The following is an 18412-nucleotide window of genomic DNA, read 5'->3' on the forward strand; positions in this document are numbered from 1 at the left end:
GTGTCCTGCATGCAGTTTTATATTATAAAAACTGTTCTTTATGCCTGGAAACTGGAGATTGTCCATAGCAACCAAAACTGTCCCTTTACATCAAAAATTATTTTAGACCAGCTAGAAAACAGCGATAATAAATTAGAATCACTCGCAGAATTGAGGGATAGCGATTTGTGCGGAGATCCGTCATCAAATACTGAAAAGTAATGACAGTGACAATTCTGCAACTGAGCAAATTTCAGTGTTTTTGATTTGATTACATTATTGAATAATTTGTATTATTGTTATATTATTATTTGGTATAATTATTTATAATTATTTATTATATTATAATTTATGATTTCATTTTTCAAACTTTATCATACCCGAGATGTATGCACTGCATACTAGCTCATTATGAAATACTTACCTTAGAACGAGGCATTGGCAGCTGATCCCAGTCACCGCTGAGGGAGTTGACATTTCCCCTCGGCGTGTCTTCCGGGTTCGCGGCTCCGGTGCTCTGAGTGGCCAGAGCCACGATGTCATCACTTCCGTAATGCGCGTGGGAGACTTCTTACCGGCAAGGTCCAGCAGTGCCTGCCCGACCTTCAGCCGAACCTTCACAGCACATGCACCACTGATGTCAGCAGCTGCACGCAAATTGAATATCTCCTAAACCATACAGGTTTAGGAGATATTAATTTTACCTACAGGTAAGCCTTATTATAGGTAAAAATATAAAAAAAGGCAATATAACCACTTTAACGCCTACTGTACGCACTTCCTCTAGTTGATTTTCTGGAATTATTCACACATATGCAGACATAACAAGAAGAGAAAAAAGTAACCTACTATACTTTACTACTGTAAATTTAGAGGCTTGGTTCTATTTCCTTGTAAGTTTTATAGGATGTTTCTGCTGCAATGTACAATGTATACAGTAAAATTATGCAATATTATTGTTCTAGCTAATCGATCTCAATTAGGAAAGCACAAAAGCCATTTTGTATGCAATAACATTGGAAAACCAAAACAAATGTTTCATGGAGAGAAGTCATAATGATTGACTCAACCACTAATAAATATTTTTTTTTATATCCATATTATGTATTTTGTGTGTGCATCACTATTTTGTGGATGTTTATTCTAAAAATACAGATTAAATACTGTTTGCAACAATATTTAGATGCTCGGATGTGCCTCTAGGTTCATATCCCATAATTATTATTTGTCAGTTCCATTATTATTTTTGTGACTCACTTTTGACTCGTTACTTGATTGTTCACATCTCTATTTCTGGGCATGGAGATGGCAAAGTGACAAATCAGCAAGATATATTTTAAGCACAGCTTTGGATTTGTTCCTGTTTAAAGAAACATTTAATTTGGAGAAACAAAGTTTACAAATGTTCTTCTTCCATTGATTTTGAGCTTTGTACTAGGGATGCACTGATACCATTTTTTTTGTTAACACCGAGTAAGAGTACCGATACCTATCGACAATATACTCTTTTTGGGATTTTGTGTACCAAAGACATGTAGTAGAATACATTTTGGCCTAAAAATCCAGGAGTGATCAAATACCACCAAAAGAAAGCTCTACTTGTTTAAAAAAAAATGATATACATTTTTCTCAAAACTTAAAAAGCATGTGCAAAAAAAATAAGGACTGGCCATGAGTGTGTGCAGACTTCTACAGGGCACTCCATAGCCCAAAGTGAAAGGAAAGCCTTCAGTGAAGGTCTGAAGGTGACAACCCCTATCTGTCAGGGACAATAAAATGCTGGCATCTGATCTGATCTGCTGCTCCAGAAAGACCTTAGAAGAAGTGTGTTGTGATTGCACAGCTGTGATTGTTTCATGCCTCTTGCACCTGTGCACCCAGCCCAGCACTTGTCTAAGGGAACGTTTGTGTGTGCAGAGTCTGCAGGACTCGCACAGCTGCAATGACAGGCAGGGATGTAAGTTTCTCCTGAAGAGTGCAGGGCAGAGAGGAGTGCACGGACCTTTCCTAAACCCCGGTAATACAGTGCTGACTCAGGGCATGTAGGCTGCACATGGCTGCAGGCAGTTGAGAAAGAAGAACATGCACGGAGAGCAATGACCACCACCACCGGGCACCCAACCCACACATGCAGCCAGCGTCCTCTGTGGCAGGGCTGTGCACTGCCCGCATATACTTTCCACTCACCACACCAGACTGTAACCCTTGGAGCCCATGGGACTCAGGTTCTGGTATCTCTTGAGCACCTCCTACAGGGTCTTATTCAGTTCCTGGCAGTAGACTCTTGGGGGCCTGTTGGGGGACATTGCTGCTGCAAACCCCGTCTCTCATGAACACTCATACAGCTGAAATGTCATTGGTTATTAAGGACGCGGCAGCCCTACTCCTTAACAACCAATAATTGCCGGCATTCTTTTCTTTATATTGCAGTTGTTAGTGGGGTGACAACCAGGAATTCCCTCACTTTGGTGGGATTTCTTCTCAATTTCTGTTTTGGCTATGGTATAGGAAATGCAAAGAAATCTCCCCAATGGGACACAGATGGCAAAAAAACATGACAGGAATTATAACCTTTCCTTAATCTTTCCCAAAAAATAAATAAAAAAAAATAGAAAATTGTATCCTACTTACTGCAATTTTTTTTTCCTGGTGCCTATCCATGGCAGCATATGTATGATAGTAGCCCTGCCTACTTCCGCCCACCGGACCAGTGCATAGGTATAAAAAGTTAACACCAACACAACAGCCCATTCCTTGTACATTGCTAGGAATGAATTGAGTGAGTTTGCTATGCTGCCATGGATAGGCACCACAGAATGGGCTCCCTGCCTTATCAGAGCATTTAGCGTCTCAAGGTCAGAGACTGTGCTTACACGAGAGGCCGAACCTCAGCGGAAAACCACCAAAGGTAGCAGATAAGGGTTTCTTCTCTCCACACTGACTGTGAGTTCCATTAGGACTGTGACAGACCTAGCTGGGACAGACACTTTTGGAGAGGATTGAATGCTGGCCTCTTATACTCTGATTATGGGCCCTGGATTTTAAAGGAACAACACTCTTTGCAAGGTGAATGAGAAATCCAGTTTGATCTGTACTAATCGGACTAAATCTTGTATATATGTATAGATTGTATATTGTCTCATGCTGCTGTGTAATATTTGCTGTGATCGTTTGTGGTGTGACTGTATTCTATTGTGGCTGTCTGCCTCAAATATTATGGGAGGTGTAAGTGTGTTTGCTGTGAGGAAAGAGGGAGGGGGGATTCCTCCAGCAGCCCCCCCTGATAAGACTGTTTACTGATGAAAAGTTGAACACACCTGACCTGTGTGTCTGTTGTCATTGGACAGTTTACCCTGCCCTGTTTTCCAAGGGTGGGGGAAAGAGTCTCTGAGTATTTTATCTGTTGTGTCCATTAGTGATAATAATTGAGTTTGTTGTTTGCCACTTCAAGACTGGTGTTGTCTGGTGACTGGGCGGGCTAAAGGGTCTTGGAGAGAGGCTGGCTCTGAACAAAGAAAGCATTGACGGCAGACAGAGACTTGTTTGAGGACAGGGGTTTGTCACAAGGACAATAAAGGGAATGGGCTGTTATGTGGGTGTTAACTTTTTATAGCTATACACTTGTTCTGTGGGCAGCACTTGTCCTGTGGGTGGCTTCTGTCATATGTAAGCTGCCATGGAGGCATCAGGAACAAAATGTTGCCCATAGTTCTACATTAAGGGAACAGTAAACAGTTCTGGCGATAATAGTCTAAAGGGGATATCCCCTCATATTAAAGAGATCTCATCTTACCTCCTGCTTCTCAGGGACAATAATTGAAGGGAAACAGAGAGGAAAAAAAACTGACAGGAGCCTTAAAGTGCTTATAAAGTCTCACTTTTTTCCTTTAAAAATAACAAACATATTATACTTAACTGTGGTTTTGCACAGAGCAACTTGGATCCTCCCCTTCTTGGGTACCTCTTCAGTGCTCCTGGCTCCTCCTTTCTGCTGAGTGCCCCCAAAGCATGCAGCTTGCTATGGGGACACCTTAAGCCAAGCCGCAGCTCCATGTGTCCATTCAGACACGGAGCCACAGTCCGGTCTTGTCCCCTCGCTCTCCTGATCGGCTTACTGACTTCGACAGCAGCGGAAGCCAATGGCACCACTGCTGTGTCATAGCCAATCAGGAAGGAGAGTCCCAGACAGCCAAGGCACTCATGCACATCGCTGGATAAAGATGGGGATCAAGTAAGTATTGGGGGGCTGCTGCACACAGAAGGATTTTTTTAATCTTAATGCATAGACTGCATTAAGATAAAAAACCTTCTGCTTTTACAACCACTTTAACCATACCCTACTCTATCCAAAACTAAAACATTTTTCTCTTTCATTCATTGACAGACACAGCCTTCTTTATTCAGGACCATAGAGGTTATATCGCCCCCTACAGGAGTAGGACACTAGACAAAAAGACTTGGCTAAGCCTATGGGTAGTCCTAGGTGATATACACTCCCCTCACGAGGTCGCATACCACCACGTCTCGGCTTGAGTCACAGCATCCCTCATAGCCGATGGCCCCCCACTTCGGTGACGAGGAGGTTCTGTTTGGAGTGATGCCCGCTTGGTCCTGGTATGGTGAGTAAAGATGCCCCTCTCCCCTTAGGGTTTTTTTTGTGGCGGGGTTAGCCGGTCCTGTGGGTCCCGGCTATCCCTGCACCCTCTTTTCCTAGCCCTGGAGGCCCCTTGGAGCCCCCCTCTTCCCCTCCCCCCTCCATATGAGGTAGTGTGCCAGTGGTTGGTCCAGGGGGACAGGGTTGAATACTGCTGGGCTGGGGGTGTGCATTACCTAGGTGCTGTGCTTACCGGGGGGGAGGCACTGGGTCGCTCTTCAGGGGTGGATGTGTGTAACAATGTACCACTGAGCTTGGCCATGGCTCCAGGTGTGCGGCCTAAAGACGGTGGCAGCAGATGCCTCCCCAGGGAGCTGAGGGGGCAGAATTTCACTCTTCACTGAGGACACACACAGCTGTGGAGATTGCTTGCTGTGTCTCATTACTTTTATACTTAGGATATTCACCTTACTCAGCCTAGACTTTTTATCGACTAACGAGGCCTCTAGGGATACATCACTACACCTATGCCATGCCTGCTCTCCGTTTGGCCCTGGCTGGGGTCCCATTTGATTCTGCCCCCTCAGCTCCCTTGGGAGGCATCTGCTGCCGCCGTCTTGAGGCCGCACACCTGGAGCCATGGCCAAGCTCAGTGGTACATTGTTACACACATCCACCCCTGAAGAGTGAGCTGGATCTCACGAAACTAGTCGGGTAGTATGATGCCCGTGTACTATGACTACTACTACATTTATGTACCAATACTCCTTGTTTATGTATTTTTTTTAATTGGCAACCGTTGGTGTTATTTATCCATGTAAACAATTGTATTTGAATAGCCCATATACTATATTTACTACTGTTATGTTTACTGGCGGAAACAGTACCCACTTCATTTAAAGTCCCAGGGCGAATCCTTTGTTGTTTTTTATATGTTACAGGGATGGAAGTGTGTCACTGGGGACACCAGACCTTTTCCTTTTTCTCAAACTATGACAGCGGACCCTTTTGAGCCACAGGAAAATTGCAGTTTGAAGATGCTGACACTTTAAACAGTCTTCTTGGTAGCAATTACTACAGCTAGACAGGTTTGTGAGATAGAGGCACTATCAATTAGACCCTCTTTTTTTCAGATTTTACCGGATTGCATAGTTTTTAAGATGGATCCAGCATTTTTGACTAAAGTGGCCTCAAAATTTCACAGAGACCAAGATATTGTTTTACCTTCATTTTGTACAAACCCTTCCAGGGAACAAGAAATTAAGTTCAAAATGTTAGATGTCAGGAGATGCATTCTACATTATTTGAATGAAACAAAAGCTCCCAGAAAGACAGATTCTTTATTTATTCTAGTCTCAGGAGCCAAGGCCTCAAAACGCACCATATCCAGGTGGCTAAGAGAGGTTATTTTCAGGCTTAACACTAGGAGGCATTCAGAACCCAGAGGTTATCAGGGCACATTCTACAAGATCAGTGGCAGCGTCACAGGCAGAGATAGCTGGTGCAAGGCCAGAACAGATTTGTAAAGCAGCAACATGGTCCAACTTCGCTACTTTTGTAAAACACTATAGATTGGATCTGTGGTCTGCAAAGGATCAGACCTTATCAGACTTACAAGTCGTAGTCCCGCCCTAGGGGTAAGTGCTTGATTATCCTCTCAGGTGGCTGTCCTGAAAGTCTATTAGTGGATAAACTAAGTTACTGGTAATGTTCTTTCCCGGAGCCTTTCAGGAAAGCACAGGTACCGACACAAATGTATAAAATAATAGAAATTTCCTTACAGGAAATGTGATATAGTTTGACAATGTGTAGCATATGTTCTTGTGTCTCCCCAGAGGACTGGATGTGCTCTTTTAAAAAATTGAGGAGCCAGCAGGAAAGGAGGAAATATACCCAACTTGCCTATCAGGCACTTACACCCCCTTCCTGCCCAAGCTTTCAGTGCTGTCACATTTTGAATGACAATTGTGCAGTTATGCTACAGGAGCACTCTGTCAGTGTGAGGCGAGGAGAGCCAATTACCGGGACTTCCTTGTTTGAATGTGACCGGCTGTGATTGGACACAGCTGATCGCATGGTTAAAGAGCCTTGTACAGAGATCGGGGTCACTCTGTGACCTAGCAACACGGCACGGCAGGCGCACAAGAACGGTCGTTCTGGGACACTGTCATATGACGGCGTCCCAGAACAAGATCTGCACTGCCCCGCCATCATTTGACAGTGGACGGGCAGCAAGCAGTTAAAGAAGGCTGGCGCAGTGTTTCCTACAGAGGGGAGGAGCCAAGGTCTCTTAGGTGGCTGTCCTGAAAGACTTCATTTGCATTGTTGTTTGTGTCCCCATTGGAGATATTCACCCTCTCTATTTGTCCTAGTGGCCATTGGTATGAAAATCCAAACGTTTTAGGAGCAAGTGCCAGTTTATACCAGGTTCCTGTGAAATTCAGCGCATTTTGATTTTCAACCCATTCATTTGCTATTTGTGCAATTCAGTGCAATATGATTTTTTCCCTTCCATCCCCTCCCCTCCCCTATCCCTCTTTTTCTTTCTTTGCCTAGTCTTTCTCTTTCTCATTTTGCATTCACTTCTATTTTCTTTCTCCTCTCCACTCCAGTTTTTCTATTCAATTTCTTTCTTGTGTATGTGCTCTATCCAGCCTAGTCAACTCCCTTTAAATAAACCCCTGCACTTTTATTTTCTCAAACTTCCCCTTCTATTTTTTTTCTTTCAATATGTTTTATTTTGTTTGCAATATAAACATACAATAGATTGCATAACAGAGTACAACAATATAGCATTAAGGTGTCCGTTTATGAAGCAATGATCAGTGGAGATCCAGAGGATCGCCGCTGATCACAGCCCATAAACAGTATATAAACCAGAGATAATCGGGGGGAGATGTGTTTGAACTTGTTCTCCCGCCGATTATCTCCGCACATGGAGAATCCTCATAGACTGACACAGTAACGGTCACTTTATGAAGCTGCGATCTGAGCGCTTCACTTGTGATCTGTGTCAGAATTCACACGCCCCGATTCACCAACTCAGAGGTGGAGAACCGGGGTAGTGAAGAGGGAATCAGGGGGATCTGAGGAGGAAAGAGGAAGATAATTAACTTCCTTATGCCTCGTTCAGACCCCCCAACACTGTAACCATGTCCCCCTGTCATATGTATGTGTATACATATATATACATATATACATATAATGTGTATATGTATATATATATAATGTGTGTGTATATACATGTATATATAATGTCTGTGTGTGTATACATGTATATATTATGTAGGGGGACGCTTTATTTCACTAACATTAATCACACCGCGTGTCAGTGTATTGAGCTGTGATAATTTATCACTGCTTAATATATTGACATCTGTGTGTATGAGTGAATTTCTAGTACTGTAATCTCGTAAAGTCTCACGAGATTACAGTATTAGGGGCCGTTCTCCAGTGTTAGAAGCGTTTGTAGATCGCTTCACACCTCCAAGGGTGAAATGATCTACTCCGCTTCATATAGTGGCACACAGAGGAGAAAGATCTCCTATGTGAATGCCGGAGAATGAAGCAGTGAATAGATTTCACTGCTTCATAAAAGGACACCTAAGTCAAGATTTGGATATCTGAATGTATGTCAGTGTCAGTATTGTGAAAACTTATACCAAATGCTATTAAACTTATTCTACTGGAAATCCTTAAGGTGTAAGTAAAAATTACATGTAATGGGGACTATTCAAATATCTCTCCCGATAGAGGGATAGTGACCAACCAAACCTCAGACTTTATCCAACTATTAATCCTGGGGGATAGGGACTCGAACACTGGCTGTTCACCCGTTTGGCGAAACCAGAACTCTGTGGGCCGTTTGCGCCATATTCGTGTGGCACTCACAGCCCACAACGCACTGCGCCATCGCAGTGCATTGCTAGCTCATGATTGGCCAAGCATGCACTGTGACCACGCATGCTTGGCCAATCCCAGCACCGGCAGTGAGGAGAGCCTGGCCTGTAGCTCAGGAGGGTTAAGTATACACCCCACACTATATAAGGCCGCTGGCGTGACAGCCTTGTGTAGTGTGTTGAGGCGGTCAGGGAAAGAGCAGGATAGGCAGGGCAGTGTCTTTGTGGCTTGAAAAACTAGCGCTGTTAAAGTGGGTGTTGTGTGCCTCCAGCACAGTATACACCTGAAGCTACCCTTTATTGCCGGTGTTCTGTTTCTGTAATACAGGCATCTGCAGAAGTTAAAGTGGGTGTTGTGTGCCTCCTGCACAGTATACACCTAAAGATACCCCTTATTTCTGGTGTTCTGTTTCTGTAATACAGGCATCTGCAGCATTTACAGTGGGTGCTATGTGCCTCCTGTACAGTATACACTTGAAGCTAACCCTTATTGCTGGTGTTGTTCTGTTTCTGTAATACAGGCAGGCAGCTGCAGTAATTACAGTCGATGTACTGTGTCATCTGCTCGGTGTGCACCTAAAGCTACCCAGTTGCTGGTTTTCCCGTCTCCCTGCAGGTCATTACTATGTCTGGAAGCCCAACAAGGAGAGGCAGACAGTCACGAGCCAATAAAAGAGGGCAAGCAGGCTCTGTGTCTAGAGACAACAGTGCTGGTCGTGGACGCGGTGCATCGCCATCAGCACGTGGCCATGGGACACGCTTGTCCTTATTTTTGGCAGCTGGACATGTTGAGCCGCATCATGCCAAAGACTTGGTAGTGGATTACCAAGCCCTTCTTATCCCCCTCATCCTCTCTCACCCAGGCTCAGGGTACTAGCAAAGCAGCTGCCAACGTGTCCTCTTCCCTTGTCTCAATGTCATCAGTCACTCCTTCCCTAGACCCACCATGTCCTCCTGAGGAGTCCCCGAACTGTTTGACCACAGTGTTGGGTACATGCTCCAGGAGGATGCCCAGCGTTTTGAAAGCTCTGATGATGATGCCCAGCTAGAGGAAGGCAGTAGTGTGAGTGCAGAGAGAGGGGATGCTCAAGAAGAACAGCAATCTGGCAGTCATGTTCCATCAGCTGCAGCATACTGCCAGGTTTGCTCCAGTGATAAAAAGGGAGGGGATGATGAGGTCACTGACTCCACGTGGGTGCCTGATAGGAGAGAGGAGGAGTCACATCTCCAACGAGGCAGCATGCCCTCCGGGAGCCAGCTTAGGGGCAGCACACCGACTGAATCACACCGCAGGGCTCTGCCTGTGCAGGGCGCTGCCTTTGCGCGTTATTCCAAAAGTTCATTGGTGTGGGCCTTTTTTGAGACCAGTGCATCAGATCGCACTGCTGCTATTTGCAACATATGTCTCTAGCATATCTCGCATGGCCAAAACATCAGCCGCTTGGGCACCACATGCTTGACCAGACATATGTTGACCTGCCATGCAGATCGTTGGTAAGTGTACCTTAAAGACCCACACCAAAGAACAAAGTGGACCTCTCCTTGCTCCTCATCAGCTGGGATCTCCAACCCCACTAGACCTTCAGTCCTCTCTGAAACCTGCACTGGGAGGAGTGAAGGTGTAGAATTAGGTGTGTCACAGCCAAGTACTTGTGGGCACTCTGCTAACAGTACACCGACGTCCGATTGTAGCAAGCAAATTTCCCTGCCCCAGCTGCAGGACCATAGAAAGAACTTCACTCCCAACCATCCACATGCCCAGCAGAAGAATTCTAGCTTGGCTAAATTGCTAGCACTTCAACTGCTGCCTTTTCAGTTGGTAGACTCAGCCCCCTTCCGTGAGTTTGTGCAATGTGCGGTTCCACAATGGCAGGTTCCTAAATGCTAGACTTGTGCACAACGGAAAATTTCATTTAGTTTCGGTTCATTGTCATTGAATGGTGGTTTGTGACAATAGCACCAACCCCCTCTCCGCCCTCTGACAGGGACAACTGACTCATGTGCCCTGTTTGGCTCATGTCCTTAAATTGGTGGTGCAGTGGTTCTTGGGCAGGTACCCGGGCTTACAGGATGTCCTGAGGCAGGCCAGGAAAGTCTGTGTGCATTTCCACCGATCATATAATGCCAGTGCTCGGCTGGCTGAGCTCCAAAAGGAGTTGAACCTTCCCAAGAACCGCCTTATATGTGACATGCCCACCAGGTGGAACTCAACGTTGACCATGCTGCAGTGGCTGTCAACGCAGCATAGGGCCATCAATGAGTACTTGTGTGACTACAGCACAAGGACAGGGTCAGAGGAGCTCGGTTTTTTTCACCACACCAGTGGGGCATGATCAGGGATGCATGCACTGTTCTATCATCATTTGAGGAGGCCACGAGGATGGTGAGCAGTGACAGTGCATGCATCAGTGACACTGTACCTCTTGTCCACCTGTTGGAACATACGCTGTATGGAATAATGGACAGGGCACTTAAGGCAGAACAGAGGCAGGAAGAGGACCTCCTTGCCTCTCAAGGCCCTCTTTATCCAGACAGTGCTCCTACTGTCCCACCCATCACACAGGAAGAGGACGAGGAGGAGGATTGTGTCAGCATGGAGGTGGAGCCTGGCACTCAGCATCAGCAGCAGCAGTCTTTTAGGGATGATTTACAGTCCCAAGAAACCCGTGGACTTGTACGTGGCTGGGAGGAGGTTGCTGCAGATCATGTTGTCCTTAGTGACCCAGAGGACTCCTGACTAAATGCCTCAGCTAACCTACGCTGCATGACCTCCCTGATCCTGCAAAGCCTGCGGAAGGATCAGCGTATTCTTTGGATCAAGGAGAGGGACCATTACTGGTTGACCACTCTCCTTGATCCATGGTACAAGGGTAAGTTTGCGGACCTTATCTTGCTGTTGCAGAGGGAGCAGAGGATGAGACATCTCCAGGAGGCCTTGCAGAAAGGTCTGTGCAACGCGTTCCCAGTGACTGGGAGGTTACAAACTTCTGGTCCTGGACAACGTGTTACTGAGGCTTCGGTCAGTCACAGAAGGAGCGGTGGAGAAGGTGGCCGTCTGACCGATTCATTCAGACAATTTTTTAGTCCGCAGCCCCAAGGTATGATCAGTTCCAGCAACCATCGTCAGCGTCTGATTTACATGGTGCAGGAACTTGTAACCGATCACGGGGTGCGCCTGTCCACCGACTCGGTTGATCGACTGAACTTCATAAAGATGAATCAGTCTTGGATCACCACCAGCTACCAAGCACCTGAAGCTGATGTAACCGAATAATTTTTTTGAAATGTCACATCCCTTCAAGACTGCCTATGCTGATGCTGAGTGACTGTCCTGTTATGTTGAGTGACTATCCTCTTCCTCCTCAATGATCCTGCTGATGGCTTGGAAGAACATTTTTGGTTCTGGGTGACGCCACCAGTGGCTAAGGCCCAATTTTTCAGCCCCTGTTTTACAGGGGCGTGTAATTACAATTTTTGATGCAATGCTTTGCAGAAGGGCTCATTCCTGCACTCCAACTAGAGTATCTGGGAGAGGTTGCAGTGTCGTGGCACCAGCACCAGTGCCTAAGGTCCAATTTTTCAGCCCCTGTTTAACAGGGGCATGTAATTACAATTCTTGATATAATATTTCACAACACGGCCCATTCCTGCGCCCACCGAGAGTAGCTGTGAGTACTTATAGTGTTGTGGCACCACCACTACCACCACAACCACCAAAGGCCCAATTTTTCTACCACTGTTCAACAATGGCATGTAATTACAATTCTTGATATAATCGTTCACAGCAGGGTGCTTCAGCGCCCACCAAGAGTCATTTTGAGGGCTTACAGTGTTGTGGCAACACCAACACATTAGGCCCACATTTCTGCAGAGCATATAGGGCAGGGCCCTACTTTCAAACATTCAACTTACAAACGTCTCCTACTTGCAAACGGAAGGAGACAACAGGAAGTGAGATGAAAAAAGATGGACGGCCCAAATTACACAGGGGTGATAACCCTTCCCTATGTTTTCCAAAAAGCTTAAAAATAGATTTTTTGACTGGAGCTACACTTTAAAAATGTACCAGTTCAAAATTACAAACAGATTCTGCTTAACACAGCAAGCCTACACAGTCCCCATCTTGTTTGCACCGCCTGTATACTGCTGTTCTGAGTATATAGGGCCTGGGGGCCCCACACCTTTCCTTTTTTTATTTGGGTACAGGGTTCAGCTTAATATCCGTACAAGACCCAAAGGGGCTGGCAATGGGCAGGGTGGGCTACCCATGCCATTTTTCTCAATGATTTTCATCCGTATTGCCGGAACCAGATATTACATTAAAACCGCAAGCAGTTTTAAATGACTTCTTTCCGTTAAATGTCATTTTGTGCAGGGACTGTTCTAAACACGGGAAACATGGGCCACTTCACAGGCATACTATAGACACCCCCCAGGCACGATATTTAAAGGAATATTTCACTTTTTTTTTTCACTTTAATCTTCATTAAAATCAGTGCTCCCAACAAAAATTTTTGGTATTGATCCATGTCCCCTGGGGCAGGAGCCGGGTCCCCAACCATTTTTAGGACAATATGTTGCATATTAGTAGGGATGAGCCGAACACCCCCCGGTTCGGTTTGCACCAGAACTTTCGAACGGACCCCAAATTCGAACGAACTTTAGAAGCCCATTGAAGTCTATGGGACTCGAACGTTTGAAATTAAAAGTGCTAATTTTAACGGCTAATATGCAAGATACTGTCCTAAAAAGGGTTTGGGGACCTGGCTCCTGCCCCAGGGGACATGGGTCAATGCCTAAAATGTTTTTAAAAATGGCCGTTTTGGCGGGAGCACTGATTTTAATGACGATTAAAGTGAAAAAAAAAGTGAAATATTCCTTTAAATATGGTGCCTGGGGGGTGTCTGTAGTATGCCTGTGAAGTGCCACGTGTTTCCCGTGTTTAGAACAGTCCCTGCACAAAATGACATTAAACGGAAATAACACCATTTAAAACTGCTTGCGGTTTTAATGTTATATCTGGTTCCTGCAATATGGTTGAAAATCGTTGAGAAAAATGGCATGGGTAGCCCTCCCTGCCCATTACCAGCCTATTTGGGTCTTGTACGCATATTAAGGGGAACCCTGTACCCATATTAAAAAAAGGAAATGCGTGTGGCCCCCAGGCCCTATATACTCAGAACAGCAGTATACAGGCAGTGCAAACAAGACAGGGACTGTGTAGGTTTGTTGTGTTAAGTTGAATCTGTTTGTAATTTTCAACTGGTACATTTTTAAAGTGTAGCTCCAGTCAAAAAAACTATTTTTAAGCTTTTTGGAAAACATAGGGAAGGGTTATCACCCCTGTATAATTTGTTTTGTCATCCATCTTTTTTCATCTCACTTGCTGTTGTCTCTTTCCGTTTGCAAGTAGGAAATGTTTGTAAATTGGATGTTTGAAAGTAGGGGCCTGCCCTATATGCTCTGCAGAAATGGCAGAACAAGGTGTTGGCTTTGCCACAACATTGTAAGCCCTCAAAGTGACTCTTGGTGGGCGCTGGAGCGCCCTGCTGTGAACGATTATATCAAGAATTGTAATTACATGCCATTGTTGAACAGTGGTAGAAAAATTGACCTTTGGTGGTTGTGGTGCTGGTGCCACAACACTATAAGTCCTCACCGTTACTCTGGGTGGGCACAGGAAGGGGCCCTCCTGTGAAATATTATATCAAGAATTGTAATTACATGTCCCTGTTAAACAGGGGCAGAAAAATTTGGCCTTAGGCACTGCTGCTGGTGCCACCACACTGCAACCTCTCCCATATACTCTAGTTTTATTGCAGGAATTAGCCCTGCTGCAAGGCATTGCATCAAAAATTGTACTTAAACGCCCCTATTAAACAGGGGCAGAAAAATTGGGCCTTAGGCACTGGTGCTGGTGCCACCACACTGCAACCTCTGCCATATACTCTAGTTTTATTGCAGGAATTAGCCCTGCTGCAAAGCATTGCATCAAAAATTTTAATTAAACGCCCCTGTTAAACAGGGGCAGAAAAATTGGGCCTTAGGCACTGGTGCTGGTGCCACCACACTGCAACCTCTCCCATATACTCTTGTTTGATTGCAGGAATTAGCCCTGCTGCAAAGCATTGCATCAAAAATTGTACTTAAACGCCCCTGTTAACCACTTAATAACCGGCCTATAGCCGATTAACGGCTATAGGTCGGTTTGCTATCTCTAAGAGGCCGTTAATTAACGGCCTCCCGGAGAATCGTTCGTGCGCGCCCCCCTGGGGCGCGCACGCCGGAACATCCGTGCTCGCCGAGTTCACGGGACCCGGCGCAACACGGATCGCGGTAAAGGACCAATGGCAGCGGTCCTTTACCACGTGATCGCTCCGTCCAATGACGGAGCGATCACAAATGTAAACAATTCGGCTTGCCGGGTCAAGCTAAGGTCATCAGTCTCCTCTCCTCACACCGATGCAGCGTGAGAGGAGAGGAGAACATCCCAGTGAAAATAAAAGATAACCGTGAGTGCCCAGCAGTGCCCAGCAGTGCCCAAATAGTGCCACAACAGTGCCAGAACAGTGCCAGACCAGTGACAGACCAGTGCCATCTATCACCTGTGCCACATCTGTGCCACCTGTGCGACCTGTGCCACCTTTGCCACCTCTGTGCCACCTCTGTGCCACCTCTGTGCCACCTCTGTGCCACCTCTGTGCCAGCAGAGCCACCCCAGTGCCACCCCAGTGCATACCAGTGCATACCAGTGCCACTACAGTGCATACCAGTGCCATACCAGTGCCACACCAGTGCCACACCAGTGCCACCTGTGCCCATCAGTGCCACCTGTGCCCATCAGTGCCACCTGTGCCCATCAGTGCCACCTGTGCCCATCAGTGCCATCTGTGCCCATCAGTGCTCATCTGCGCCACTGCAGTGCCACATCAGTGCCGTCTGTGCCCACCAGTGCCGCCTGTGCCCACCAGTGCCGCCTGTGCCCACCAGTGCCGCCTGTGCCCACCAGTGCCATCTGTGTGCTAATCAGTGCCACCAGAGCCACACCAGTGTCACCAAAGTCACTATAGTGCCCATCAGTGCCACCTGTGCCCATCAGTGCCACCTGCGCCCATCAGTGCCACCTGTGCCACTGCAGTGCCCCATCAGTGCCGCCTGTGTCCATCAGTGCCGCCTGTGTCCATCAGTGGCGCCTGTGTCCATCAGTGCCCACCTGTGCCCATCAGTGCCCACCTGGGTGTTAGCTTTCCAAAATGGGGTCACTTTGTGGGCGTTTCTATTGTCCTGGTGCTCCAGGGCCTTCATAAGTGTAATAGGTGGTTGAGGTATTAGATGTGTAATTTATGCTCCTAGAACGCCTGAAGTTGCTACTTCAATGTTGGACTTGTGTATGTGGCCAGGCTGTGTAAAAGTCTAACACATGTGGTATCACCGTACTCAGGAGGAGCAGCAGAATGTATTTTGGGGTTTCATTTGTGGAATGTATATGCCGTGTGAGAGAAATAGCCTGGTAAAATGACAATTTGGTGTGAAAAAAAATTAAAATAAAAAAAATCTTTATTTTGCAAAGAATTGTGGGAAAAAATTACAACTTCAAAAAACTAACCGTGCCACGTACTAAATACCTTGGAATGTCTACTTTCCAAAAAGGGGTCATTTGGGGGGTTTTTGTACATTACTGGCTTGTTAGGGTCTCCAGAAATGAGATAGACTGTCAGTACATCAGCTGTGATCAAATTGATACATTTTCAGTGATTGGCACCATAGCTTGTAGACCCTATAACTTTCACGCAGAATAAATAATATCCACTAATTTGGGTTATTTTTACTAAAGACATTTAGCAGTATACATTTTTGGCCAAATTTATGAAGAAAAATTACTTATTTGCAAAAAATTTTAATAGAAATGAAGAAAAATGCTTTTTTTTACAAAATTTTCGGTATTTTTTCATTAATAGCACAAAAAATAAAAAACGCAGAGGTGATCAAATACCACCAAAAGAAAGCTCTATTTGTGGGAAAAAAAGGACGAAAATTTCAGATGGGTACAGTGTTGCATGACCGAGTAATTGTCATTCAAATTGTGAGAGCACTGAAAGCTGAAAATTGGTCTGGTTATTAAGGGTGTTTAAGTGCCCAGTGGTCAAGTGGTTAAACAGGGGCAGAAAAATTGGGCTGATGGCATCAACCAGTACAGGCTTAAAACAGAACATGGTATTGGGTGGCATTGTCAAGGACCTGGCTTTAATGGTTGTGTCAGAATTCTTGTATGTTTTTAAAGAATGGTGTCTAAATCATGTTATTGTTATGATCTTTTAACTAATAAAGCTGTGACCATAATACTCCAATGAAAATAATTTGTGCCATATTGTATTATTTATGAGGTTTAATGTGTTTGGTTTTATTCAGTGGCGGCTGGTGTTAAATTTTTTTAGGGGGGCGCAAACAAACTTAAAAAAAAAAAAATTGAAAAAAAAACCATCAAACGCAGCCACTTTGCCATCAAAGGCTGCCACTGTGCCATCAAACACAGCCAGTTGGGTAGTGTATATTGTGCTAGAGGCACACAACACCCACTAAATCCTGCAGATGCCTTTATTATAGAACAAATTTCAGCTTTCGGTGCTCTCGCATTTTGAATGACAATTATGCAGTCATGCAACACTGTACCCATATGAAATTTGTGTCCTTTTTTCACACAAATAGAGCTATCTTTTGGTGGTATTTAATCACCGCTGGGTTTTTAATTTTTTATGCTATAAATGAGAAAAACTGAAAATTCTGTTAAAAAAAATGCATTTTCTCTGTTTCTGATACAAAATTTTGCAAATAATTTTTCTTCATAAATTTTTGCCAAGATGTATACTGCTACATATCTTTGGTAAAAGGTAACCCACTACACAACAGCAAGATAGAAAATCGTCCGAAAACGATCGGTGTGTACTGTGTTGAAGGTACACAGAACACCCACTAACTCCTGCAGATGCCTTTATTATAGAACACCAGAGATAAAGGGGTATATACAGATGTATACTGTGCTGTGCTGGAGGCACACACAACTTCCAATAACTCCTGCAGATGGCAAGTGGGCTCAAATAGAGAACAGCTATGTAGGTGGATATAGCGGTATGTACTTGGTACAGAGCACGCAGACTGCACGCACTAGCTCCTAACACTACTGACTGCAAGCTCTATTATAAAAGATAGATCACTAGCTATATAGGTGAGGTGAATATAGCGGTGTATACTGCGGTCAGGGCACACAGACAACAACCACAACACAACAGCAAGATCGAAAATCGGCCGAAAACGATCGGTGTGTACTGTGTTGAAGGTACACAGAACACCCACTGCTTCAGACGCCAACACACTACACAAGGCCGCCGCGATGGCGGCCTTATATAGTGTGGGGCGTGCACTACACAGCCTGAGCTATGATTGGCCACAGGCATCCTGCCTGTGGCCAATCATGGCTCTCCTCGCTGCTGGCGCCGCGATTGGCCAAGCATGCGGGGTCACAGTGCATGCTTGGCCAATCATGAGCCAGCAATGCACTGCGCCATCGCAGTGCATTGTGGGCCATGAGCGCCACACGAATTTGGCGCGAACGGACCAAAATGTTCGGACTTCGCCGAACGGACGAACAGCCGATGTTCGAGTCGAACGTATGTTCGACTCGAACACGAAGCTCATCCCTACATATTAGCCATTAAAATTAGCACTTTTTATTTCAAATGTTTGAGTCCCATAGACTTTAATGGGGTTCTAAAGTTCGTACAAATTTTCGGTCCGTTCGAAAGTTCTGGTGCGAACCAAACCTGGGGGGGTGTTCGGCACATCCCTACTGGGGGACCATAAGATATATGGTCCTTGTTCGATGTAGCGCATTCAATGCTGAGAATTCTACAGTGAAGTATGATGGTGAAATAGTGAGGAGTAG

The sequence above is a fragment of the Lithobates pipiens genome, unplaced genomic scaffold (assembly GCF_037356315.1).
Source record: "Lithobates pipiens isolate NorthernLeopardFrog02 unplaced genomic scaffold, aLitPip1_a1.2 Scaffold_19, whole genome shotgun sequence".
In the NCBI taxonomy this organism is placed as follows: Eukaryota; Metazoa; Chordata; class Amphibia; order Anura; family Ranidae; genus Lithobates; species Lithobates pipiens.